The following is a 26,981-nucleotide window of genomic DNA, read 5'->3' as shown; positions in this document are numbered from 1 at the left end:
TCTTGTGGTTGAATGTTGAATGCTTACAAAAGCTGATAGGTATTTAAATGTGAAAATGAATTCTTATAATTAGATTTACTCTTTTTTAAATCAAGTATGCAAAATACTGCTTCTTGTCCTCAATGAAATTTAGAGAATGAAGTTGAGAATATGCAAAAGTAAATTCATCTGTTTCTGCCTATTTGAAAATCTGAATCTCTCTTGAATTGTTCTTATTTGATAATGTTCTTCTCATTACATGATTACTTAGTTGTAAGGGAATATTTGAATTATAAAAGTGCCAATCTGGCAGCATTAGAGAAACATATTGTAGGTGATGCTTATCTCTGGGTGGCAACTGAGGGTAAAACAATCATGGAAAAAGGAAATGCCATGAGAAAGGAAGTGGGAAAGGAAAATGATTCATGTAAGGAAGTGTAATTTGGCTTCTGATAAGTTCGTAATTGTAGAAACCTTATAATTTTTTACACACAGTACCTGCTGTGGAAGACATCATAGACACATAGTAAAATGAAAGCTTCTTTTTTTCTTTTTAAAGTTGGTAGAGGTTCAATGGAAATTTTTTTCTTAAAACATTAATTTTAAAATAAAATGAATTTGTCAGTCTCAGGAACCAGTCTCTAAGATGAAAAATAATTTTGTTTTGATTTATGCATTTAATATTTCACACTGGAAATGTAAAACTGCAGCAGTTATTTTATAGTGACCGAGATCAGGAAATATGGAGGTAATTCATTATATTTATTATTTTTCTTTATAAAACTATAAATCAATGTTATTGAAAATTAAATGTATGGTCTTCTGTGGGGCCATTTCTGAGGTATAACACTACTTTCCATAAGGCTTTCTACGATCTGACAGAAACTTGAATTATTCATAAAAGCCTTGGATTTTCCTTCAACCTAATCAAATTAATAAAACAATTTCAATTCCAAAAGCTATTAATGCTCCATGGAAGAGAGCAAAAAGCATGAATTTATCTTCAGCTTCCTTTTGAATTTTGTGTCCTTCTGGGAATCACCAAGACAAAAAAGTAGATCTCAAAAAAAGTCAGAGTACTGACTGCTATACCATTGTTACTTTGCTAGTATAACACAGTCGTGTGATAATTTTTGTTCTTCCATTGTCATTGTACTTCCAAGGAAGACTATTCTTGTAGTTCCCTGAAGGGTCTTTAGAACTCCCTTTATAATAAATAAATATAAAATAAATAAAATTATATAGAGACATTTTAGTTTTAAGGGTTAATTACCATACTACTCCTGAAATGTTTTGAAGTCTTTTGTGAAATGGAATCATAACATGGGATAAGACAAATATAGCAAGCAGCTATATAAAACAAATATAGAAAGGAACAGGGTATTATGTCACTGGGTATAGTAGATAAACAAATTCTTGTTTTAAATTTACTTATTTATTTATTTTTGCCTACATTGGGTCTTCATTGCTGTGTGCAGACTTTCTCTGGTTGCAGCGAGCAAGGACTACTCTTCATTGCGGTGCGCAGGCTTCTCATTGCAGTGGCTTCTCTTGCTGCACAACAGGGGCTCTAGGCACGCGGGCTTCAGTAGTTTGCGGCACGTGGGCTCTAGAGCGCAGGCTCAGTAGTTGTGGCGCATGGGCTTAGTTGCTCCGAGGCATGTGGGATCTTCCCAGACCAGGGCTCGAACCCGTGTTCCCTGCATTGGCAGGCAGATTCTTAACCACTGCGCCCCCAGGGAAGTCCTCCTAAGAGATTTTTTTTTTAATTAAATTAAATTAATTAATTAATTTTATTTTTGGCTGCTTTGGGTCTTCGTTGCTGTGCGTGGTTTTCTCTAGTTGTGGCAAGCAGGGGCTACTCTTCGTTGCCGTGTGTGGGTTTCTCATTGCGGTGGCTTCTTTTTGTTGTGGAGCACGGACTCTAGGCGCATGGGCTTCAGTAGTTGTGGCATGCGGGATCGGTAGTTGTGGCTCACAGGCTCAGTTGCTCCAGAGCGTGTGCGATCCTCCTGCACCAGGGCTCGAACCTGTGTCCCCTGCATTGGCAGGCGGATTCTTTTTTTTTTTTTAAGGATACTACAGACTTTATTTGGATTTCAGCAGTTTTCCACTAAAGTTCTTTCTTTGTTCTAAGATCCAACCCATAATCCCACATTGCATTCAGTTTTCCTGTCTGCTTAGTCTCCCCAAACCTGTGACAGTTACTCATTCTTTTTTGTCTTTCATGTATTTTATTTTATTTTATTTTATTTAACATCTTTATTGGAGTATAACTGCTCTACAGTGTTGTGTTAGTTGCTGCTGTATAACAAAGTGAATCAGCTATACATATACATATACCTCACAATTCCTCCCTCTTGCATCTCCCTCCCACCCTCCCTATCTCACCCCTTTAGGTGGACACAAAGCACTGAGGTGATCTCCTTGTGCTATGTGGCTGCTTCACACTAGCTATCTATTTTACATTTGGTAGTGTATATATGTCAATGCCACTCTCTCATTTCGTCCCAGCTTACCCTTCCCCCTCTCCGTGTCCTCAAGTCCATTCTCTACGTCTGCATCTTTATTCCTGTCCTGTCCCTAGGCCCTTCAGAACCATTTTCTTATTTTTAGATTCCATATATATGTGTTAGCATATGGTATTTGTTTTTCTCTGACTTACTTCACTCTGTATGACAGACTCTAGGTCCATCCACCTCACTACAAATAACTCAATTTCATTTCTTTTTATGGCGGAGTAATATTCCATTGTATATATGTGCCACATCTTCTTTATCCAGTCATCTGTCGATGGACACTTAGGTTGCTTCCATGACCTGGCTATTGTAAATAGTGCTGCAATGAACATTGGGGTACATGACTCTTTTTGAATATGGTTTTCTCAGGGTATATGCCCAATAGTGGGATTGCTGAGTCATATGGGAGTTCTATTTTTAGTTTTTTAAGGAACCTCCATACTGTTCTCCATAGCGGCTGTATCAATTTACATTCCCACCAACAGTGCAAGAGGGTTCCCTTTTCTCCACACCCTCTCCAGCATTTATTGTTTGTAGATTTTTTGATGATGGCCATTCTGACTAATGTGAGGTGATACCTCAGTGTAGTTTTGATTTGCATTTCTCTAATGATTAATGATGTTGAGCATCCTTTCATGTGTTTATTGTGGCAGGAGGATTCTTAACCACTGCGCCACCACGGAAGTCCCGAGAATTTTTTATGTGTATCTTCGTACAAGGGAATTTTAATAATAAAGTAAACGTCTTCAACTCCAGCGTCATCTTGTAGAAATATTGTTCAAGATGACACTTCTTGAATCAGTCCTCTTTGAAGGATGAGGATATAATATTAAACCATTACCCAGTCAAGGCATTCCTAAGGGGGCTCAGATAATAAAGTATAAGTATTCCACTTGCGGATGATCTGGCTTAATACAGGGAGAGAGTGGGCAGAATCCAGAAGGAGGAAGTACTTTCAAATCTCCTGGGCGGTCTCTCTCAAATTTCAGATGCTTTAAGCAGGCCTGTAGTAAGTGCTGGATCACAGTCAATTTCAGGATACAATTCTGAACCAGAAACCCATAGGTAGGACTGAGGTACAACTGTTCTATAATGAAAGCCCAACTTGCATTCTCACCCACTCAGAAAGCACTGCGAGCTTCAGCACAATTATGGGGAACTGCAAGGCTTGAAGATAGTGCCAATATGTTTCCCAAATCTTCCTCTTTGCCTAGCTATTGTAAGTATAGAGCATGATGAATTTGAATTAGCCAGAAAAATGTTTCTCCTACCTGTGGAAAGTCCAGTTTCAAAGCAGAACTATATTTTGATAACCCTGCCAGGAATAGTAATCTGCAAATACATACAACATATGTAAATCTGCAGAATGGTATTATTTGAAAATGTCTTTTTAAATGTTAGAGTATGCCTACCAGATGTTACCAATTTTGATGGAAATGAGACTGAGTGACCCCTTTTGATTTTTACAAACTGATGAGTCCAGTGCTTTAGGCCTTTGCTTGTTTTACTGTCGGAGAAAATTCAACTGTTTAGCCAACATAAAGAAGGATGTTTGGCATCTTGTTTGCTAAAGCAAGAGGGAATGTAGTTTATTCACTGAATGTTCTACCATACCATGTATTTGAAAAAAATAAAAGCAGTGAGGCTAGAATGCAGCACTCTTAGAGACCAATTCAAAATTAGAAAAGTGCTTGTCATGATGCCCATATGTCCACTCATACACTCATAGTCTAATGGTCATATTAAGTTTGGGCTGTTTGTCCCACACACTGAAGAAAGATGGGTGAGCTAAGAGGAGGTTCGGTTAATATATTGGAAGTTGAATAATGGTGCTAGAAATCAGTTTGTGGCTTAGAGTTTAAAGAACATGTCCAACAGATCAAGCAGTTGAAATTAAGAACACCAAGAGTATCCATTTGTAAAAGCTGGCTCTTCTGAAGGACTTTGATCTCTAATTTTCCCAAGATAAGAATGTGGTAAGAATAGACTGAAAATAGTTTGGGGGAAAAGAGTTTCATGTGAATTTAAATGGAGATTTATGCTTCTATTAATTGTCTCTCAACAGTCAAATTATAAATAACCATTTCTCCATATCTTCATTGTTTCCTCTATGCCTGAATTCAAAGCTTCTCATTGAAATCTTATACGTTTTATAAAATATATCACATATTTTTGTATATATAACACATCTTATATATTTATTGTATATTTATAAATTCTGACAAATTTTGGAAAGTGGAAGTAAGGGGAGTGTGTTAGTTCCCTAGGGCTGCCATAACAAAGTCCCATCAAATGGGTGTCTTTAAACAATAGAAACTTACTCTTTTTACAGTTCTGGAGGCTACAGTGAGAAATCAAGGTGTTGGCAGGGCCATGTTCTCTACAACGTCCCTAGCGGAAGATCCTGCCTTGCCTCTTCTAGCTTCTCGGAGCCCTAGGTGTTCCTTGGCTTGTGGTAGTGTAACTCCAATCTCTGCCTCAGTCTTCACATGGTCATTTTCCTTTAGTGTGTCTCTCCTTCTCTTCTTATAAGGACACCAGTTATATTAGATTAAGGGCCTACCCTACACCAGTATGACCTCATCTTAACCTAATTAATTACACATATGCATCCAGATAAGATCACATTCTGACGTGCTATTGGTTAGGACTTCCACATATCTTTTGGGGGGACATAATTCAACCCAAAACAAGGGAATATTTTGTTTTGTTTGTTTCTTTGGTGGGGTGGGGGGAGTGTCAGTCTTTATAGAATTAAGAATCTGTAAAGCCATACCTTTGTTTTCCCAGATTAAAAACAACAGCCAACACAGGGTTTACTTCTTGATTTCCTATGATTTGAAAAGAAGAGGTAGAAGTTAGTTGAAGAATTGGTGAGATATACTATCTTGACTTCTTCACTGTGTTGTAATAGCCTCATATTCTCACCCATCCAGTTCTGGAGTCAAGACTCAGGAATAATGATATTGCAAATCAAAGTATGTTTAAGGAAGAAGTAAATAATTTCAGCAGAGCTAGGCATCAATTTGAAGAGTGAAAATAAAATTGTAATATTAATTGATCATTAATGCTGATATCTCTCAGACAGCCCAGAGGGTACCCTTTATACTATAAAGTTACAGAGAATGATTTTAACCAGCTAGTCTCATCCAAGAGTCAAACATTTATCTCTATAAAAAGAGCCCATGGGAAACAATTTTCTGATCCAAATTTCCTTTATATGGAAGGAGATGTGAATTCATCATTCATTAGTTTGATGACCTTGGGTAAATAAGCCCATTAATCTCTGAATTTTTTCCACGTTTGTAAAACAGGAATAACAGTAACTTAACCATTAATTTAATAGGGCATTTTAATATAAAAGCTGTTTATACACTATATTGTTGTATACACAAATGTAAGAATTTATTTCTGGACAGTGTCTTGAAGTAGCCTTCAAGAGGCACTAAGGCACAGCAACTCATGAGCAGTGGTTCTGAGTAAGACTGATTCGGATGGAATCTCAGCTCCACCATCTACTAAGGTGTGATCTTGATCTCTGTGCCTCTGTTTATTATCTGTAAAATGAGGATAACAGTATTCACTTTCTAGGTTGTTAAGAGGATTATACAAGTTAATAAATGTGAAGCAACTAGGATAGTGCCTGGTACATAGCAAACACTCAATAAATGTAAACTGAAGATGATGATTACCATAAACTCTGGCATTCAGGTCTCCCTAGTGAGTGCTTAGAACATACGCTTTTTAGAAGACAATGAAATTGGTTCCAGAAACACAGGCTGGTAGTCAACCCAACTGAAAACAGCTTAAGCAAGGGGAAATGACTGAATTTAGTGCCCAAATAATGTCAGTGGTTTCTCTCTACCCCCTAATTTTGCCTCTTCTCTGCTGCCTCCTTTCTCAGTTCTGGCAGTGGTCAAAGAGCTGCACTGATTTCACAGTCTTCTTCATTTTAGAATAAATCCAGCAGAAAACAAGTGAGCTCTATCAGGCAGCTCCCACAACAAATCTGAACTTCACTGATTTAGCAGTTTTGGTCACATCCCACCCCTGAACCAACCCCTATGCCTGGGGATGGATGATGTGCTAATTGCCTTAAAGTGGTTTAAAGATTGAGACTGAAGGAAGGGTAGAAGCTGAGATGATATTTAGGTTTGTTGAAGAAGGGAGGCTGGATGTTGGCAAAACAAGTACCAAATACCCATTGAAGCCAATGCATCTTGGACAATTGCCTAAAATACCCTTGACATAATTAATGTGTTGAACTAACTACAAGAAAATTGTACAGTATGGAAGCATAGATCTTATTATGGGCAAGTACTAGGAGATGATGTGCTTTGAGTTACTATAAATATAACTCTGTTAATTTCAGGCATATAGGCTAGTGATTTCCTTACGCTTGTTTGGATGAGGTAATGATTGAGGATATGACCCACCTTTATTATTTTTCATTGCAAAATATGGATTCTAGCTAGTCACAGAATTGAAAGGCTAATTTAGATGAACCTCTATGAATGCTACTTGTCTAAAAAGCAACTAACGTTTGTTAATGTTCTTTTCATTTAAATATGATAGATTGAAATGTTTAAAATCAATTTTTCAAATGGCTTAGACATTAAAATTGGCTATGATCTTTTAACATGCTTTCATTCTTAAATTTGTGTTACACTGTTAATGTAATAGGAAACGGATATTTAAATTGAATTAAAAACTGGGCTTGACAGCTAAAGAGGAATAATTATAATTTAAATAAAAACAAAAACCGTAGACATGTATATTTGTGACTACAATTTTATAGAAACACTTTCATGACTATGGACTTTATAAACTATAATTTAAAAAAGCGACTACATTTACATAAAATATCATGAATGAAAAGAAAGAGCATATGGTAGCAATTTTTCTACACTATTCCAGAAAAAAAAAGGGTTTTATTATATTACTATTCTTTAGAGAAAAAATAGTCTTAATGTAAAAGTATTAGCTAGCCAGAAAAATGTTACAAAAACCTTAAAATTAGGCTAATGTAAATGGTATTCCCAGTTCTTCCCTGCAAAAGAAAACTATCAGCAACATACTGGAAGCAAAAAAGTCTTTGAAGAAATCACAGAGCTAGACATTACATTGATGTAAAGTGTACTTCCAGCAAAAAATAGGTCCCTAAACACCATGAGAATTATCTATTAATAAACAATTTACTTTGTATCTCATGGATCTAAATGTTTCATTATATATTGATATGTTTATTTATATGAATTATAAAGTAATCACTTAAAGGCACTTGAAAAGTTATATGGTTTAAAGATTTTAAAGATGGAGAGATGTTTTGAACTTTTATCAGAAATTCTGTAACTGATTATTTCAAACTGGGGTGTGAGTATTTATAAAAACTCCTTGAGAGGAAGAAATGTGCTTCTGAATAGCTATCCAAGGTAGATGCTGTGTTGGTTGTCGTTTAAGAATAATAACTGTGAGTATGTCTGCTACAATACCTTTATTACTAAATTGTGGCTAACCAACTAATATTCACTGGCAAACTATTCTCTGTTGTACTATGACTTGGTGTCTGTATGAGGACAACAGTCTGGTTCAAGGCTGACCAGACTGAGGTGGGTGGTGTTTTCCTGACAGAGCTGGTTTGATGCAGCTAGCTATTCCAGCAAAAATGTGTTATGGGAATCAGTCTGTTCTCTCACAGTGAGGGAAAACTTCCAGCCAATACATTTGATTGTTCTTGTGTAAACAGCCCAAGTATTTGAAGGAAAGAGTTGACACAACTTTATGTGAAACCAGCTCCTGCATGTTTCTGCTGGACACACCCGGCTCAGCATGCTCTTTGTTAAATGATCCAGGAGACAGGGTAATGTAGACAATAATATCAGCATGGCCATAAGAATTGTTAAAATATTGAATTACATCTGTATTAGCTGGTAAATAGCCACTGTCTTGAGTAGCCTCCCTTACCAACAATCCCTGCATCTTCCCCTACACCCTGGACCCCTAAGACCTCTCCACAATTCAGCAATGCAAGGTACAATTCCTGGCAGAGCAGAGGCCCTCTGTCCCAGTGCTACAGGCAGCATCTACTCCAATTGGCCAGTGCCTGTGTGCTTCTGGTTTTTGAATCAATATATTGAGTATCACCCTGAAAAAGACCTAGTGAAGATCACTTCAGCATATCAGTTGAAGACCAAAATCTCAGGACAATGACACTGATCAAAACAGAGGAAAGGGACTGTGGCATGGAACCAGGGGGCTTTTAGATCCCCATGCTTCTTTAAGGACGGTCTTGGTATTAAATGTGATGTAGTCTGTCCTTCTTCATTCTTCCTGCCTCCACTTTTGGAACTGGTTCTGTTTATAATTCTTCTTAGGGCTTACAGCAATTGTTCTAAAGCTCCGTGGTGGAGCGTTTCGGCTAATGAGCATATGCCGGAAATGTGTGGGTAGGATGATAACAACCCACTCACTTTTAAGCTTATTTTAGAAGATGCAAACATTAGAAAATGAAAATTAGTTAATGAGCAAATTAAGACAAATGCCAAATATCATATATTAGAGATGTCTGTATTTCCTTTACCTTTTAATTTTTGTTTTAAAAACCTAAATTATATTGTACCTCTATTGGTTTAAAACCCTCCAGTGGCTTCTCATTGCTCTGAGAACAAAATCCTCACCCCTTATTATGACCTGCAATGTTCTCCATGATCTGGCTAAGGCCTCTCTCTCTTATCTCATCTCTCACTGTTCTCCCCATCCTCACTCTTCATCTCACACACTCCCTTCCAAAGACGTGCTGAGCTGATTCCTCATCTCAGAGCCTTTGCACTAGTTGCTCCCTCTGTTCCCACACTTCTGTGTGATCCCATCTATCATTCAGTTCTCATCTCCTTAGAGAGCCGTTTCCTGATTGTCCTTCATGATACTGCTCTCCTTTGGTTTATCCATACCCCTAATGACTATTTGAAAATTATTTCAAATAGTGATTAGAGGTCATAGTCTGTTTCCCTCCTCCAGAATGTGAGTTAATGTGAGGACAGGGACTTCTGTTTTGTTCACCACTGTAGCCCAGTATCTAAAAGAATGAGCAGCAGTGTAGCATAGAGGAAGCAACATAGAGCAGTGGTTAATATCCAGGCTCTGGAGCTAGAAAACATGCGTTAGAAACTCAGTCCTACCACCGAATTGCTGCGTGACTTTAGGACGCAACATCACCCATGTTGTAGGGTTCTTGTGAAAATTAAATGAGCTAAAATATTAAAAAAATTCATTTAGAACAAAATCTGGCACACGAGGAACACTATATGCATATTTGACATTATTTTTTATTGTTTTCGTTAGAATATAAGCTCCATGAGGGCAGTATTTTGCTGTTTTGGTTGTTGACCAGTCCTCAGCACCTAAGACAATATGTGGCTCATTGCTGGCACTCAAAAACTAATGTTGAGAACATAGTTAAAAGTATCAGTTTTAAAAATATATATATTAACTGTAGGAATTAGAGAGTAAACTTTTCTAATTTACTTTATCAACCCCTGCCACACACACACACGCACACACACACACTTTAAAGCACATAATGCCATGGCTACATACTGGGTTTACTTAGGCCTGGAATTTCCAGTTCTGGTCACTATAGTCTATGTAAATTGCTCCGATTTGTTAATTGATGATAATACTCTTTCTTTCTAAGCCTGGCTGGACTTCAGAAATCCTTCTCAAACCAGTGTTGCATGATGATGACGCTAATCAGAGTAGGCATGCAAGGTAAAGCTCATTTACTATCCTAAGGTCTAGGGAACGTGTTGGTTGTAGGGCTGATATACATGGAGTTGGTTGCTATTCTACAGTCATCTGAAAAACTTATCTGTCCTTGCATCCTATATAGAAGTGAGAGGGAGAGAAACAAGGAATGCTGTTTCTGATTTCTTCCCATGACACCATGGGACTTTGTTTTACCTTTTAGGGGGGTGGTTTATGCTCACATCACAGATAAGAGGACTATGAGAAATTATTAAATCTCACTGCTTTAATTAAATCACCTAATAGCAGCAGAAGAGGTGCAAACTTTAATTCACTCTACACTCTTTACGTGTTAACACTGCCTAAATATGAAAATTAAGTACTACTGGTTTCTCTCAAGTTTTAAAAAATAAAATAGAAAAAAAATGTTGTATATGTGGAAAATCTCAGAGACACTGATAAGGTTATCAAAAACATTCATAGGAGAAAGCTACTATTATTTGAAAAACCTTAATTTTCTTTACAGTTTAGTGAGATTTTATATGTATTGTTGAAGTTGCATTCACATTTATTTTTTTGCTTTCTGACCCAGGTATTATCTAAATTGGTTAGCTGGAGCTTGGCAATAATGAGCTCACAGTCAGGGGTTCAGTTCCCTGTCCCTCTGTCAGAGTCAGTCAGAGAAAGACAGAGCAGGCTGTCCTGCAATCACTGATCCTACTGTAATTCTGTTATCTGTCCCACATGCACATGGCCAGGTGTTTCCAAGGTAGGGGCTTCATTCTTGCATTCAATTCAACATTTATTAAACTCTAATTACTATTATTCCCTCAACTCTAAGACTCCGCTGATGATAAGATGCACCATCACTTTAATATTAGGAGTAAAAGAAACGTTATTGCATTAAATAAACCCATGGATTACAATACGTATAGAAACGTAAAATGTGAGAAAATATATTTGTCTTAGAATTTGGAAAACACGGTTTCGAGTTTAATTCCTCACAAGGAAATTACACATAAGTTTGTACTTTTGATGGAGACACCTTTAACTTAATACATATTTTATTAGATATAAAGCTCATTCTCTGTATGAGACTAAACTCCTTGCCCTATATACTGAGATAGTATTCATTCATTTATACATCTATTTATATTATTTTAAATATATAATATATTGTATTTATATATAATGATACATTTTATAAATATAGAGTTATATATAAATAGCTGACCCTAGAACAACATGGGTTTGAACTGCATGGGTTCTCTTATAGGCAGATTTTTTTTCACTAAATACATACTACAGTACTTCACGATCCACGGTTGGTTGGAACCAGGGATATGGAGGAACTGAGGGTATGGAGGGCTGTCTGTCAAGTTATATGTGGATTTTTGACTGTCCAGAGAGTTGGCACCTCTAGTCCCCTGCATTTTTTCAATGGTCAACTGTATATTATATATTCATGCATATAAATATATGCATAAATATAAATAAACATAAAATATATTTACGTTATTATATATACATTTCCCTGGTGGCACAGTGGTTAAGAATCCGCCTGCCATTGCAGGGGACATGGTTTCGAGCCCTGGTCCGGGAAGATGCCGCAGAGTAACTAAGCCCGTGCACCACAACTACTGAGTCTGCGCTCTAGAGCCTGCAAGCCACAACTACTGAGCCCACATGCCCCAACTACAGAAGCCCGTGTGCCTAGAGCCCGTGCTCTGCAACAAGAGGAGCCACCGCAATGAGAAGCCCGCGCACCGCAAGGAAGAGTAGCCCCGGCTCGCCGCAACTAGAGAAAGCCCACGTGCAGCAATGAAGACCCAACGTAGCCAAAAATAAATAAATAAATTTATTAAAAAATATCTATCTATCGATATATATATATAGATATATATTTAATATATCTATCTATGTGTGTGTATATATATAGAGAGAGAGAGAGAGAGAGGGAGAGAGGGATTATAAAATATATATATATCTCCTATTTTCATGTACCAGTAAGGGAGAAACATTAAATATAAAATGAAAATATATGACAGTGATAAGACTACAAAACAGAAACAAGGTAGTCTGTTAACAAGTGCCTAGCAAGACAAGTAATCTACTTTGGAGTTGGTTCAGGGAAACCCCTGAGAAGGTGACAGTTGAGCTAAGACCCTGATGAAGAGACATAGCAAACAGGACGCCGTGGAGCAGAATGTCCCAGGTAGAGGGAACAGAGCAAGAGTTCCAAGGCAGATAGGAAACTGGCATATTTGAACAACAACTACAGTAACAACTAAAGTCAAAGAGTATGGAGCTAGAGAGTGAGGAGATAATATGATATGAGCTCAGGTGGTAGGACAGAGGATAGAGATGGCAGGGTGGCTTGTAGGCTATGGTAAGGAGTTTTTAATTTTATTCTATAATCAACGGGGAGTATCGGAGAGCTGAACAGAATCATAATGTCTTTTGCTTTGCATTAAAAAAAAGTTTTTTGGATAGTTATGTGTGTCCTGAAGGGGGCAGGAATGGAGGTAGAAAGAGCAGTTTGGGGGTCATAACAGGATAGAAACGATGGTAGCTTGGCCAGGGTGAGAGTGCTGATGATAGGATAGATTCAGGATGTTTTAGAGATAGAGGTAACAGAACTTGCTGATGAGCTGTTTTTTGAGTGGGGAAAAGAGGAATAAAACAGAATTTTGACTTGAACAACAAGGCGGGTGGTGAGATTGGAAAAGAATAGCTTTTTTTGTCAGAGGGGAGAAGTCACGACTTCTGCTTTGACCAGCCTATGACACATTTTGAGGATAGTTTTGAGGAACACCTTTGACACATTTAAGTAGAAATCCCAATGGTCCTAGAAGCAACATAAAACAAACTGATAACATGAAAATTTTAATGTTTTATGTTGCTTTGGAAAATGTGAGATATTTTAAATGAAGAAACTACAGTTACTGAGACTAAGAATTCTCTAGCAAGTTAATTCTGGAAAACCACCATTCTGGTTTCTGAATTCTTGACTTTAATAAGAGTCCAAAAAGGAATATTGTTCTTTATTGATAGGGCACTATGAGGTAAGATACATTTTAAAGATGAAATGTTAATAACACAGTAGTAGGAGATATTATATAAACTCTTATTACTGTTATTCTTTCAACTCTAAGACACCACTGATAAGGTGTGCCATTACTTTAATATTAGGAGTAAAAGAAACTTTATTGCATTAAATAAATCCATGTAATAAAGGATTTATTTCTGTAATGATGGCATTTGAGCTACTGCCTGTAGACCAATGGGTATTCCAAGCACTGAGTCCAAGAGAGTGAAAGAATTATGGACCAAAACTTAACAAATTGTTTTCTGGTAAATATCTGCAAGAGTACATGATGTGCAGTAAGTTTTTCTAAAATATACTATTTTGTGATCCAGACAGAATATACCACATTCCTTGGAGTTCTTACAGGTGTATCATGTTTTGTTAACGTATAAATAGCTTTAGACTTACTTAGGAATAATGAACCATAAGGCTTAGTAACATGGTCTTGTTTATAATACCAAAAATATGAGGTATTCAACCTTAATGCAGCTGAGGACACCAGAGCTTTTATATAGTTTTGTAAATGTACAGAAGGCTTTCTAGTAGATTGAATGGCGCCAGAAAAAACAAAAAAACAAAGAAACAGAAAGCCAATTGCTATAATTTGGGTTCAATGGGAAGCGAACTGCCATGGAGATTTGTGTGCAGCTGGTCTATTGGGAGAGGTCTTGGGAAAGACACTTCTAATGGGAAGAGGGACGTGGGGTTGTGTAGAGAGAGATGTTGAATGGCAAGGCAGTTGCAACAGAGCCCTCAGCCAATTCACACGGAGCTCCCAGCTGGGATGGCTCTTTTGAGATGACTTGGACTAAGGTAAGGGGTTCCAGCTTTTGTAACTCTCATTGACTAGTGATTTGATGTGGGGTAACCCACATTGAGGGCAATCCCTGAGGAGGGACTCAACAGTGGGCTGTCAGCAGACAACACAACCAGCAGTTGGGAATGAGTGTCTCAGTCCCAAAAGGGGGTGCTAGAGCCCACCACATGCGCTACTCAGACCCGCTTGCCTAGTACTCCCTATCTGGGAATGACTCCTTTGGAATTCAAATTGATTTCTTTTCCTGGCGAAACTTACTACAGTAAGGTTTGTAAGATGAACTATAGCGCCCCACCACAGCCTTTGGTCTCAGGACTGCAACAAATATCATCTCCTTCCTTTACTACCCCTTCTAGATTCCTCTCCACTTCAGTCTGCACCTGTTTGTCTAGGTGGTTCACCTAGACCTTAACTCTGACCCAGACTTTAACTCTGAGCGGTCACCATGTCCTTCTCAGGTCATAGCTGGTGTACTTGTCCATTTATTTTCAAATAAATGACTCCTTGGGGAAAGTGTTTCCTTATCTGCCAGTCACTTGACTCAAGGAGCCCAAAGTGACTGTGAAGTAGCTTAAAATATGGTGAGAAGCTTTCTCTCTCCCATCATGAAAGCATTCTACTTAATCACTGCCAGGCAAGATGAACTGCTGCCACCAACAGAGACCAGCACTGAACTGCTGATACGGCACTCTCTCTTGAGGAGACGAAACATTCTTTGGTGGCAAGTCTGTTACATTGGACTTTTCTTCTACCCCGGAATCAACTCTATTTTACTACCTGTTCCAGGAGGGAGGAGGTCCAATGTCATTGATGGCCACCATGTCATGTTTTAATTCTCCAAGGGCTGATGCCATAGTTGGGGCTTGGTTTTAGTCTTTGTTGCCAGGAGATTGTCCATTCAGGAGCAGAGTAACTAGATAACCCTTAGTGAGTGGGAAGTCTATGCTGTTTGGACCAGCATATCCTCCATCCCTGCCAATGAAGCTACTCTGTTCATGCAAATATTGTTTCAGCATTGGGATGGCTGATGACGTAGGCTGTATGATGTCCCCTGCCCAAGTCATCTTGTCTACTTTGTTGATTAGTGCCTGCTCTGGGGTGCCTGATCTCTGGTAGGCACTAACACATGATACAAAGATCTTCAGACTTTGTGCCCATTCCTGTAACTACACACCTCTTTGCCTATTGTCCCTGATCTTTCAACCTTTCTCCTTCCAGACTCCTGACCAATCATCCACGCCATTTGCCACTTTGGGTGATTTACTTGCCTCAGGCCACTACTATTTCCACACAAAGTGGATGACCAGTAGCACCACCTGAAGCTCCATTGAGAGGATCTCCTCACTGATGTCTTTTAGGTCCACCTTGTAAGTGCAATGGCAGACCATTTCTGGTTTGCATCTGCATGCTAAGCTAAACGATCCACGACTTTCTCCTCCAGCAGCTGGTCATAAAGGGACACCCCACTGTCACGCAGTCATAGGTGTGAGATGAGGAGGAGACACTGGTGGAATAGTGATGGATGACCTCTAAGGAGGTATAGAAAGTAGGGTTGGGCAGAGAGAGATGTTAAACTATGATTCAGTTGCAAGACAGACTTCAGCAGACCGCACAGGGAGCTAGAAAGCTAGTATGGCTCTTTAGATCCATACTGAATCTCAAACCAAAGCCAGAGGCTGGGACTTCATACTCCTGCCTGGACCAGGCATTGGATGTGTAGCTGGAGGAGCAAGTGCCTAAGTCTTGAAGTAGGGGACCTTGGTGGCACACCAAAGATCCATTACACCAAGCCCAAACCATGCAAATTTTGCCTGGATAATTTATAGTATCTGAAGGAATAAGACAGAAAAAAAAGTACTGGACTGACTGAAGCCAAAATAATACACAAGTAGCACTTTGAATTTGGGGGACTATTGGCATTCCAATAATCTCAATAATTGTGCATCATACAGGTAAATGTTGAGAGTTGAAAGGCAGGAATTAAGGAGCAGAGTATTGGGATGGAAATGAGATGTGTTATCACATCACTGTCAATCTGAAGCCTGATCCGCCTCTCCTCATTCTTGAACTCAGTGAAAAGCACTGACAGAGGCACCCCCATATATGCAGTCACAAAAGACGACAACCTGGCTATCACCTTTGACTCTTTTCTTGCCTCCACATTAGATTCAATCACCACATCCTGTGGATAGGCACTCTGTGATTTCCCTTGAACTCACCCACTCCTCTTTATACAGATTGCCTCAGTCAGGCTCATAATTACTTTTACGTGGCTCAGAAAAACAGTTGGTTTGTTTTCCTGCCTTCAACATCACAGTTTCCTTGGGCTCTTATACACTGCACTATACTGTAGCCAGAATGATTTTTCTAGAAGGCAAATCTGATGATGTTATATTTAAAATGCACAGATGGCTACTTATTGCTCTCTTCATAAATTCCAGTTCCCTAAATGGAATACAAACCTCTTCCTGACCTTGTCTCTGTCTGCCCCATTGTACACTCTCTCATCACTCTTGCCTCATTCCCTTTTGTTTTAGGCTTATAAGCTTGGGGTTTCACTCACACTTACTGTTCCCTGCATCTTCTGGGCTTTACTTTGGCTGTTGCCTTTGTCCAGAACTCTTATGTGGAAGATAGAAGAATTGTTCCCTAAAGACATCCACATTCTAGTCCCTGCAACCTGTGAATGTTACCTTAAATGGCCAAAGGGATTTTGCAAGTGTGATTAAGTCTCTTGAGATGGGAACATTAGCCTGGATTACCCAGACGGCCCAATGTAATCACAAGGGTCCTTATAGGAAGGAGGGTCAGAATCAGAGAAGGTGATGTGATGAAGGAAGCAGAGGTCAGGGTGAAGTCATTGCTAGAAGGGGCCCGTGGACCAAGGAATCCTGCAGCCCCTAGAAGCAACAAACAGATTTTCTCTTAGAGCCTCCAGAAGGAACATAGCTCTGCAGACACCTTGATTTTAGCCTAGTAAGACCCATCCATTTCAGATTTCTGACCTCCAGAATTGTAAAAGAATACATTTTTTATTATTTTTAAGCCACTAAATTTGTTGTAATTTTATACAACAGCAATAGGAAACTAATACACCTCCCCTGTGGTTAAAGTCTTTTAATTGTTGAAGATTCAGCTGAAGCAACAATTCTGGTGTCCAGATTCTCCTCTATGTTCCTACACCTAATGCAGTATTCCTTCTATTTTTATGGTTATCTATTTGTTCTCCCCGCTTTTTTCTTTTAAACCTCTTACACCTGCTTAGAGCTGTTAACTGTGTCTCATGTTCTTTCAGTCCCAGGTAGCAAAATGCCTGGCACATAGGCTCCACAAAGTTGTAACATCTCTTTTGCCACTGTCATCTCACCCTGAGGTTTCCCTCTACAATTCAAAGCCACCACTGATGCAATCAGTGGTGTAGGCACCACTGGGATAGGCAATCTTGTTTTCTGTTTTGAGGACTTATGCTTGTTTGGAGTTTGGGCAAAAAGAGAGGGTAGTAGTTCTTACAAGTCAGCTCAGACGATCTTGCAGAGTCCCAGGCACAGTGAGGGGTCCTCCTGTAGCAGATTCATGGAGACGGGCAGGCAGCCTTTGATTTGAGGTCCTCACTCCACAGCATCACAAAGAATATCCAATGTGGGTCTTCACCCCAGCCTTTCTGCTGTGCTCCCAGAATCCTGAGAGGCGGCTTTCGGCTTTCCACAGGGCCCCTGGCACTGGCCAAAGCCACTCTCTGCAGTGCACTGTGACCCCCTCCTTTCTGAAGCCTCTAGGCCTGTCCTGCCTCAGCCTTTTCTTTTACGTTTTCTATTCTTATGGGCTGAACTTGATTATTTGCTTCCCTCAGGCGCACTCTTTTTGATTCTCTAGACACTGTTTTAGAAATTAAAAACAAATATCCAAAATTGACTTCTCCTCAAGGCTATGTGCTTGCCTCTGGCTGACTGGGGGGAAAGTCACAGGAGTTCAGAAGAAAAACACAAATATTAACAAAAATTTATCTTGCTGCATGCTAGTCCCATTATAAATTAATATTGGTGAAATGAATGAATAGTGAATGAGAGGAAATGGAAGAGAATATCAAGATTTTGGTGGGGGAACTATCTTTCAACTCTAGGCTTTCTTTTGTGTTTTACTTGGTGGTCTTTATGTCACTGGCTGATCATCTCCTCAGTGTCCCAGTCTGTCTCTGGGGAAGCAAGGGGAAAAAATTCATCTCTTCAGCCACGTTTGTCTCATTTGTAGAAGGCGGAATATCCAAGGTCATTGCCAAACTTCTGCTAATGGTTTTTAGTGAGTGATGGCAGAAGTTTTCAAAGGATTTCTCATCATTACACTGGCGGGAAGAGGGTGACTATAAAACTACGCTTCACTCTTTGGTGAAGTCTTCACCCTGGGAGGGGGGTGGTCTTTTCATCCTACTGCTCAGGAAGGGCACTTGCATGCTGATGGTGGCCTAGCTTTGTTCCCACAGTGAATTTCTCTTATTCTCTTTAAAGACGTTAGATCAGATGTAGAGTGGCCCCCTCACATCCTCCCCCTTCCCTTCCTGTGCTGCCCAGAAGCCTGGTTTTTAAAAACAAGCTCAGGTATTTCACCAAGCAATGTATCCCTGGTGGAAAAAAGTCACAGCTTGATTGATAAAAATCTTGGTATAACATCCATAATTGGAGTTTTCCCATAACTCGGTGCCAGGTTGCCTTACCATTTTCTCTAGGGACTATATATCAAATGCTATTTTTCATGCTCCTGTTTGCTGATAAGGGCTTGAAAAACAACACTAATTTGACCTGATATTAGATTTCTGGAGATGAAAGCACTGGTACAGATTGCTACATGTCCTCAAATACACTGACCATCCATACCAATATTTTAAAAGAAACGTATGACTCAGGGGAAAAAAAAATCTTTAGGTTTGGGTGTGTGTTTTCATTCCTTACCTTCAGCATGTATTTTTATCCATTGCAAACAATTTTCAATCAATAATTAAAATCGGTAAACAGACCTACAGGGGAAAAAATCCTTCGTTCGAGTTTAATAGATTATCTCTCCAAGTCACTCCCTGCCACAGCAAGTTACTGAGGGAGTGTGTGCCAGTAAATAGGAAGGAATGAGGTTGATTATATAGTAAAACAACACAAAACCTGACATCTTGTTGTGAGTTTAAAAATAAAGCAAAACGACTATTAGCACCCCACGTTGATTTCTGTCAAACTATCTTTATCTGTGCAGTAAGGACAAAGAAATAACGCAGGGCTTCTCGTCAGAGTAACTTTGGGCTTTATGGGAATTCGTGATTTTTTTACCCTCAAACTTCTGTCTCTTTTGTTTTCTTAGGATGTTTCTCCTCCTGTGGAGACTCATGAGACACCTATTAGTCAGACTGGAGCCTCCAGATATCTGAGTTGCCACAGGAGGAGAAATGCGATGTCTTTCGGCTTTCCTTTCGTGTAGATTTGTTGCATGTTTACCAAGGTGAAAGGATTATTGCCCTGGAGATCATTTGCTTTCATAAGCTTTAAACTAGAGCAGAAAAGTTTCATGACTTGATTCTCTTCCCACAGCTCTTTCTCTCAGCAAGGCATAGAGGAGTAAGCTGAGACCTACAGATTGCCAGCAGACTTTTCCAACAAAATTGCCCTGTCTCAGTCAGTTAAACTGGGTGGGAAGGGAGAGCCTCTGCCAGTTTTCTCCCATCTCTTCCACCACGTGGAGAGACACCCGAAGCATTCCACAGGGCTTTATAATCAAGATGAAATACTCCAGATTTCTAAGTCTCAATAATACCCAAACCCCAGACCATATGTATGGGTAATTCACATACTTTCTAACCTTTGCGTTTTGCATACAACCTACCTGTCAAACACTGATTTTTCTGGTGTTTCACACAGAATAAAAAATTAAGAAGAAAACTGAAGCTAGGCACTATTTCCATTTAACATGAAAAAAAAAAAAGTAATTGGTATAGAAACTAAAAATTTTGCTCTCCAGCAATTTATAGCAGGTACTTTCCCATATGACTGACATCTAAAAGATAATGATTTAAAATGTTGGTTTTGAAATGGAAAATAATAGAAGCTAGAATGACAGCTGCAAAACAAACTATAACCCCAAAGCTGGATTGAAACAAATTGAAAACCAGGTAAATGCAAGAAGGCGCCTGTTCCCAAATTACTTAAGACATAAGATAGGGAAAGAAAAACAAAAAGAAAGAAATTAATTTGTACTCTCCATATTGATCTTCTTTTCCCCACCCCTCCCCCTGGGAATTAGGGTGTGGCAGGAGTGACTATGTCTTTTTATTAATGTATTTATGAGGTAATGGACATCACTCTCTTTTACAAGGCAGTGATCTAATTCCCAAATAAACTGATTAAATGACAGTCTCCATTTTGAGCACTGGAAACAAGGAAACTGCAGGAAAAACTAAAATAAGTTTCCACTATGAATTCACAGATTTTCCCCCTTTATTTTCTTATACAAGCACGGTACTATTATCTTCAGAATAACCAACAACCGAAACTCTAAATGTTAAACTGAGTTCCCATTGATCAATTCTGTATTTGGACAATAAAATCTGTGAATTATCTACCACCCCACTCACCCACAAAGAATGAATTCACCTTGTATTTCACCTCCTGGGGAAGTATGTAAGGTCTCCTTCAGGTCTCTGCTACAAAACTTACAAAGCTATCCAATACTGCCCCACCCTCGTTTCCTTCCCTCAGTTTAGGACAGGGAGACTGCTATTACTAAGGTTTCCCTTGCCTTTGCTTTAAGTCCCTTCTTCCTCTGCTTCTTGGCTCCTGTTCTTTCTCTTTTTATTCCTTATCTTAAATCTTTCATCTTCTCCAGGATCCCTTCATCAGTGTTTATATGTTGGTATCTCTTCCATTTAAAAACATAAGTAAACAAACAAACAAAAAAATTTTTCTTGAGTGCAGTTCACTCTCCCTGCCTTTCTCCTTCCTTTCATAGCTACACTTCTCTAGAAGGTTGTTCTTATCAAGTGACCTCAAGCCAAGTCTGCATTTCAACAATGGTCAGGTTATTTGGTAAACACCTGTAGGCTCTGATCCTTACAGACAGATAGGGCTTCTTGGTTCCTCCTTATGACCTCCCTTCCAGGTGGTGTGTTATAATGAATGCAAGTCTCAGTTTGAAATCTGCTACTTATACAAATACTTATTAGAAACTAGGCATAAAATTCATAGAATCAGTTCCCCTAAAATCAACTAAGTCCTTAATCGCTGTCCTTTGGAAAGATTTACTCTAAAGCAGACACTGAGATAATCTACAGAACTTCTAGTTGGCATTAGAACTCCATACTTGGGTGGGGGGTGGGGACTGACAAAGGAGCAAATGGAGCTATAGATCTAGGCTCTAGTTAAAAGATATTAGGCCAGTAGGTCGGCTGGATTCTTTCATTTCTTTCAGTTGGGGGTGGCAGAACCCATATAATCTCTTTTGAATGCTCCTCATTGCACAAAAGAAAATTTATTTCTAATACCCACTACGCTAATTAACTATCTAGTGTAGACTGAGATGATATTTGAAGTGCTTGCCTTAGTGCCTCTGTAATCTAGTTTCCTAGTTAAGTTCTCCTAGTTAAGTTCTCCAAGCTCACTAACCTCGTCTTGGGGTCTAATTAAAGTTAGCCTACATACACATATAAATCACACTACTTATTCTGAAGAATTTTAAAGTATATTAGTACCTAGTTGTCCAATAGGCATCTTTCTCCCTATTTCTGCTTCTTCACCACTCACAGCTCAATCCATTCTGCTGGCTTCTGCCTCATATCCAGTGAACTGGTTCTAAGGTCATTAAAAACCTTCGTGTCAAAAAATCCAGTGGATATATTTTATTCTTCATGTCACTTAACTTCTGGTTACATTTAGCACTGTTGGTCACTTCTACTTTCTAAATACCATACTCTACAGGTTTTCTTCCGGCCGCACTAAGCCGTCTTGACCTCCTTGGCCGGTCCCCCAGGCAAAGAAGACAAGGGAACTAGCACAATGGTCCATTTCTCTTGGATGACTTCCCTGGCTTGCCTCATATATTATCATCTATTGCTCCCACCAGAAGATGATAAAACACAGGACCAAGCTCTGGAGTGTTCCAAATATCAAGGTCGACTAGATGCCTAGGAACCAAGAAAGGAGTCTGAGAAGGACTGGCCATGGAGGTAGGAAGAAAATCACCACAGAGTGGAGAGCAGGGAGCATGTTTTGGGAACAGGGAAACAGACGATCATATTAAATACTACTGAGAACCTGACGAAAATGAGGTCAGAGAAGTGTTCATAGAATCAACAACGTGGAGCTTGTTGCAGGTGGTTGTAACAACAATATCAGTGCAGTGGTGGGCACAGAAAACAAAGAGGTGGGTTCAATGAAGGTGAGTTAAGAATGTGAGAATTTCTTTTGAAAAATTTTCCTGTGGATTGGAACAAAGCAATGGAGTGACAGTTGGAAGGGGGTATTTTTAAAAAAAAAACATAAACAAAACTGGAGCATGCTTGTATGCTGATGAGAAAAAGCCAATACAGGAGAAGAAACTGATGATGGAGTAAAAAGAGTATTAAACCCTAGACAGGATGAAGGCGTTGAATTCTACAACACTTATAGAAGGACTGGTCCCTAATAGCAACAGGACAGTCCTTCAAATGTAGTAAGAGTGAAGAGAGAAAATGGTTAACTTTGTAATTTTAAAGGTGAGATAAATAAGGATCTAGTAATTTTTAAAATGATTGCGATCTTCAAATAGAAGAAAGAACTTTTGCCTTTATCAAAATTGTATGTAGATACCTTGTCAGAATGCTGTAAGTGGCTGCTGCTAGGGAAAGACTTTCTGTATATTATGTAAAAGTATAACAAAGAATATCAGGTGTGTGTGTGAATGTGGTGTGAGATGCCTGTAGATTCTGGACTTTGACTTGATTAAGATATGCATGTTGTCATTATTTTAAAAATTTTGCTGCATGATTTGAAAGGCACCTGTTTCAATGGAAGATAATAATAACAAAGATGATAGTAATAAAGAACTTGATTCAATAAAGTCACTTCCTTAACTGCTAAGCCAAATGATAAAAATGTTGATACCATGTTGACCGACCCTCTCCTGTTCACATAAGAACCACCCTGGCAGTTCAGTGTTGGTTGGTTCTAAAAGGAGAATGTGCCTTGCTCTGCCCGTGAGAACTTCAACTCCAAGGATGAAGTACAGTGTTTTGCAAGTTTGTAAACCAAGTGGTTTTTCTACAAAGTTCACTGCTGTCATCACACAGGGGTCTCTGGTAGGAAGGCTTTCTGACAAGAGATTAAAAATACCAAGTGTCATTGGCCACATCCATGGTTAAACAGTTTTAGGCAGCATCCTGCTCTCAACTTTTAGATTCTTCATCCTCCTTTAAATAGAAACAATTATCTCTTCTTTGAATTTTCCAAAAACATGACATTTCCACTATCATTTGGGAGAAATGGAGCCAGTGTTTAGGTTGTCATGCATGGACTTCCACGAATGTATTTTTTTCTCAAAGGTAACTTGATATTCATGTTACTACTACTTTTTCTTAGAAACAGAAGTCTCCCCATTATAATTATAGGCTTAGAGCAAAAGAAACAATAGGGGAGAAACCCTGAGCTTCGTAAACATTACTGAAGAACCATGCCAAATATATGCATAAGTTCAGGTACGGGGAAACTCTGGGTTTAGTGACCTTAAAATGATATTTAAAGAATGTTTTTAAAAATAAGGTTTTATAAGGACTTTTAAAAATGTTTTTAAAGGAAGTTTTAGCCTGTTTGGTTGTGCAGATAATCTTCCCTTCCTAAATCAGTGCCTTGCTGTTTTAAGTCCATGGCCCAGTGGACTGAAACAAAAGGTGTGAAGTTCTTCTCATCCATCTTAATGGGGTGTTAATGACTGTGGAAGTGGACTGTGACCATTTAAATGTAAGCGCTATTAATCACCTAGAAAAAACACAAACACCCAGCTTGAGCCCCCGAAATGTAATTGCAAGGGACAGTTGGGTCCAATTTTGTTTTAGAATGAAGACCTGTATTTAAAAAAATGAGATGCCCCCATGCCAGCTTGGCAGATTTAAAGCTAAGCCAAATAGGCAATGGCCTTCTAACTTTCTATTGAAATTTAAAGAGCTGGTTTCTCCCATGAACTTGCCTGTGTAGCTGTTCTGTATCCAGTGAATAACTTTACCAGTGGTGTAAATTTCTACCAGGCAATCACTTGCCAAATTATTTTTCCTTAAGAGAACTTTTCATGTATCCTTTGATTTGGATGTGAGTATATGTGTGTGTGTGTGTTTTAAATGCCTCAAGGATAATTAACTTTAATTAAAATAATTTTCTATTTCTGCAACTTTCTTGCTCTGACTCTTCTTGCAATGAACTTGTCACATCTGGAACTATTGCTTTTCTTCCTTCCTTCCTTTTTTCTGTTTCTCTCTTTCTCTCTCTTTCTTCCTTCCTCTTTCTTTCTTACTTTCTTTTCTTTCTTTCTCTCTCTCTCTCTCCTTTTTTTTGAAGAGGGGAAATCGTTGCTTTATCATTGGCAAAGTTGACAATATTTGCAGAAATTAAAATTAAAAATCTGGAGGAGAATGTCTTATTGTTGATGTTTTGCAGGGTGGGCTAATGGAAGAGAATGGAAGAGTAGACAGATACTGATTCTCTCTATGAAAAATCAGAGTCTCCTCCCTTCTGGTGTTACCATTTCTATTAATGAGTCAAATTAACAGAAGTACAAGTGGTACAAAGTTTCCACCAAGGAATGTGCAGTTCAGTGTGTACTCCTGGCCACCCATTCGTACATTGCCTGAAGTCTGAGATTAGTCATCAAGGGATGGTTTATTTATTCTTGCGTTTCCATAGATAGCACTAAGACTATGTCAAAGTGCCCCATTTGACTTAGGAGTATGGGGATATGGCGGTAAGGGGCACTATTTGGTCCAACGTTCTTTGCCTGTGACATTATACTTCTCCAGCAATAACTACCATTGGGAGTAGGGCCTGGCCTGGCCTGATCTGACCCTGCTTCACGTACAAGATGCAAGTTTGGAGTGTATGTATGTCAAATGCTGGACATGTTGATTTTTATTTTTTGACAGGAGCACCCAAGCCACTTTTGGTTTCACCACTCCTTAAATTTGCCCCTTGCTTGTTGCCCCGGGCCGAAGGTACTTGGAAAATTCACAAAGGAAACAAAATATTCCAGTTGCCTCTAAAGTTAAATAAAATACTTGTCTATGTGTTAGGTCTTTCCCTCCCCCCTTTCCCAAAGGAGAAACGCAGAAAAGCTGTGGATTTTAATAAGGCTAACATTCGAGGTTTGCAAAAGGTCAAGTGACCACAAATGCCTGATATTCGGTTTTTTTGGGTATAATATTTGAATTTTAAAATATGATATTTAAAGCAATTATTCTTCAGAAGTTCACTAACTTCAAATGAGTAGGTTCTAAAGTGCTAAAAATGCTCAGTGTTCTGAAAGAGTTGTCACTGATGCTGTCATTGAGACTTAAGGGGGAAGGTCTGAAATTTAAGACGTTTAAGGTATTACCAGCCCCTTCCCCAAACTACTCGTGGGTGGGGAGAAAAGACAAGCTGAGCCTACACCAAATAATATCAATGTATACATAAAACACAGGTTATGTACTGTTGTCTTCTCCAATTCTCCACTCAGGGGTGAATCTTTGGAAAAATAATAAATGCTGCCCACGTCATCTTTTCTCCCCCTGTCCTATTGTGGGTTATTAGTTAGCCTTTCTTGAGTCATCCTGAATTGAAATATTTGGAAGATTTAATATTATTCTCCTATTTCTTAGTTGATGTTTAAAACTTCTGAAGTTCCGTCTCCTAAGGCTACCTGTGTGTGAAGATAGTTATGTCGGAGGGATAGTGGGGAAAATCAACTGATGTACTTTTCCCACCAGAAGCCCTGGATTCAAATATTAGTTGGCTTTGATTCTGGCTCTGCAACTGCCTCACTGTGTGGTCTTGGCAAGATGTTATGTTTTTGTCTCAGTTTCCCTACCTGTAAAAAAGTGATTAATTACACTAGCTTACTCAGTAGGTTGTAGGCTTGAACAACAAATGAATGACTGCAAAGTACTGAAAACTACAAGAGAATGTAGAAATTCTAATGTTATAGTCTTATTCTCTTACCGGGGGTGATAAAGTAAAAGTGAGGTTTAATTAGTTAATATAAGTAAATTGAAATTCCTAGATGAAAGGGGCTGGAGAAATTCAAAGTCATTTTATCATTATTAATAATAGGTGTTGTACTTCTCTCTTTCACTTTCCTCATCTAATCAGCATCCATTCCTTGGTTTAAAGGGAGTGTTCTCTCTCCAAATAACTTTTATCTACAGTATTGAGACATTCCTTATCATGTTTTATGGATATGGAGTTCTGAACGACTAGAAACAACACCTTTTTTCATAAGCTCTATTTCTTTTTTTTTTTTTTTTAAAGAAAGAGGAGGCAAGTTGGCTCTTGGTTCCCAGGCATGTGAAAATGTATTAATGAGGCTCCTTCACAGGTTGTGTTCCTCTTTGTGAGACCAAAACCTCCTTGCTTGCAGGTCCATGTTCACTCCACAGACATTCAGAGCCAAGCTTCACTCTGTCTACCTGGAGACACTCCACTTTTATTTATATATTCTTTTATTTAGATATATATTTACATATATATACGTATATATACTTATATATATACGTATATATATATAATCTCGCATTGTATCTCTAATTTTAACACAAGACCTCTATTAGGTCAGAATAATAAGTGGAGGGCATACATACTCTATTTTA

Source organism: Tursiops truncatus, chromosome 3 (genome assembly GCF_011762595.2).
Source record: "Tursiops truncatus isolate mTurTru1 chromosome 3, mTurTru1.mat.Y, whole genome shotgun sequence".
In the NCBI taxonomy this organism is placed as follows: Eukaryota; Metazoa; Chordata; class Mammalia; order Artiodactyla; family Delphinidae; genus Tursiops; species Tursiops truncatus.
The sequence above is the reverse complement of the archived record's forward strand: the minus strand, read 5'-3'. Positions refer to the sequence as shown.